Raw genomic sequence first — 2748 nt, 5'->3', positions numbered from 1 at the left:
CCTAAAAGCATGTGTTGGTAAATATTTTCCCATGTTTTTACAATCAGTTTCACACACCCTTTCCTGTAATTCCAAAGTTCACAATGCTTTGAAAACCAAAAATTTTATTTCTAACTCATTTGGTGGAAAAATCTGGCCTGACTTGCATCCATTTTGTGGCAAAGCCAGAGGTGAAGCTATTTCTAGTTTTTATTTACTCAACCTAATGTCAATAGTCACGCATTTTACTGCAGAAATGTAATTGTGAGGAGTTCCCGTCCTGGCGCAGTGCTTAACGAATCCGACTAGGAACCTTGAGGTTGCGGGTTCGGTCCCTGGCCTTGCTCAATGGGTTGAGGATCCCGCGTTGCCGTGAGCTGTGGTGTAGGTTGCAGACGCGGCTCGGATCCCGCGTTGCTGTGGCTCTGGTGTAGGCCGGTGGCTATAGCTCCGATTCGACCCCTAGCCTGGGAACCTCCATATGCTGCGGGAGCGGCCCAAAGAAATAGCAAAAAAGACACAAAAAATAAATAAATAAAACATTATATTCTTGTGGAGTTCCCGTCGTGGCGCAGTGGTTAACGAATCCGACTAGGAACCATGAGGTTGCGGGTTCGGTCCCTGTCCTTGCTCAGTGGGTTAATGATCTGGCGTTGCCTTGAGCTATGGTGTAGGTTGCAGACGCGGCTTGGATCCCGCGTTGCTGTGGCTCTGGCGTAGGCCGGTGGCTACAGCTCCGATTAGACCCCTAGCCTGGGAACCTCCATATGCCGCGGGAGCGGCCCAAGAAATAGCAACAACAACAACAAAAGACAAAAGACAAAAAAAAAAAAAAAAAAAAAAAAGGAAATGTAATTGTGCTTTATATGGGCTTGAGACCTGCATATGCATGTTAAATCATGGAGTTTTCAGCATTGTGTGGTTTCTAATAGAAAAACCTGGGTGATGTGTCTTTTTACTCGGAGTATTTTTTGGACAGTGTGCTAGCATGCTTAGAATAAGTGACAATCATTCTAGATATCTGAGTTGGACATATCGGAAGAGACAAATCTGTTCCAGCAAAATGGGCAAACAAAAACCCTACCAATCAATTTCATACATGCATTATGATGCATATGTTTTTGAATTGGTAAAAATAATTATGTGTAGATATCCATACCTGGTATACATTTAATTATATATATTTAATTAAACTTAATACTTGTTTATTTAAAAATCCTTAAAAATCCAATTGTCTTGTAGTTCCAGGAGTAGAAATACTCCCTAAAACTGTGAGAATGGAACATTTTCTTTTCTTTTTTCTTTTTCTTTTTGGCTTTTTAGGGCTGCACCCATGGCATATGGAAGTTCCCAGGCTAGGGGTTGAATCTGAGCTGTAGCCACCAGCCTACACCACAGCCACAGCAACACCAGATCTGAGGCACGTCTGATCTACACCACAACTCACGGAAATGCTGGCTCCTTAACCCACGGAGCAAGGCCAGGGATCGAACCTGAGTCCTCATAAATACTAGTTGTGTTCCTAACCCTTGAGCCACAATGGGAATTCCTGAGAATGGAATATTTTCTCAGTCTGTTAACCTGAGCTTAGTTCACACCTTCAGATGCCTCTGCCCACTGATACTGGCTATATTGCTTCCATGTCCTTAGGAAGGTTTAAAAAAAAAACCCAAACTTTAAAAAAGGATTTTAAAGGTAACACGTAAAATATTTGAATAAAAATTGAACAAATATAACCAAAAAAAAGGTTATCCAATAATTCATGGCCCCAAAGGCAATCACTGCTAATATTTTGATGTATTTTCTTTCAGCTTTTAAACACATATATACCACAGTTGTACACATTTTGTATTTTTTTTTAACTCTCACATTTTCCCACATAAATGTCATTAGATACTCTTTTAAATATGTTTTTATAAATATCCCTGTGAATGGATACATTCCAATTTATTGAATCAATACTCTGATGTGGGTATTAGGTTTTTTTTTAAATTTAATTTTATTTTATTATTATTTATTTATTTATTTATTTATTTTGTCTTTTTGCCATTTCTAGGGCAGCTCCCGCGGCATATGGAGGTTCCCAGGCTAGGGGTCGAATTGGAGCTGTAGCCACCCGCCTACGCCAGAGCCACAGCAACGCAGGATCCGAGCCGCGTCTGTAACCTACACCACAGCTCAAGGCAACGCCGGATCGTTAACCCACTGAGCAAGGGCAGGGACCGAACCCGCAACCTCATGGTTCCAAGTCAGATTCGTTAACCGCTGCGCCACGACGGGAACTCCCCGGTATTAGGTTTTTTTTTTTTTTTGCCGCATCCGTGCATGCAGAAGTTATGAGGCCAAGGACAGATGGATGGAACCTGGCCAAAGCAGTGACAAAGCCGGATCCTTAACTGCTAGGCCACCAGGGAACTCCCACGGTGGTTTCCTTTTCTGATTTAGCACCAGCAGTGTGATGATAAATGCCACCAAGATAATTTTCAGTTTTATAGAGTCATAGATTCCCCTTTCCAGGGAGGAGTCCGTCCCTCTATCCCCCTCAATTCATCACAGTAAAGGAGTCAGGGAAGCCAGAGACAAGGTTCCAGAAAGGAAGACTGGATGAGGACCTGGAGAGCTTGTTGTGGACCCCTGGGAAAGTGCTTCCTCAGACACGGAAAGGCCTTGCCAGGACCACAGAGCATCAAGAGACAGTATCCTGATGCCCAGGCAGCTGAACCAGCCCAGAGACAGGAAGTGCACAGTCAGGAAGCTCTTCTTTCCAAA

The sequence above is a fragment of the Sus scrofa genome, chromosome 7 (genome assembly GCF_000003025.6).
Source record: "Sus scrofa isolate TJ Tabasco breed Duroc chromosome 7, Sscrofa11.1, whole genome shotgun sequence".
Classification (NCBI taxonomy): domain Eukaryota; kingdom Metazoa; phylum Chordata; class Mammalia; order Artiodactyla; family Suidae; genus Sus; species Sus scrofa.
The sequence above is the reverse complement of the archived record's forward strand: the minus strand, read 5'-3'. Positions refer to the sequence as shown.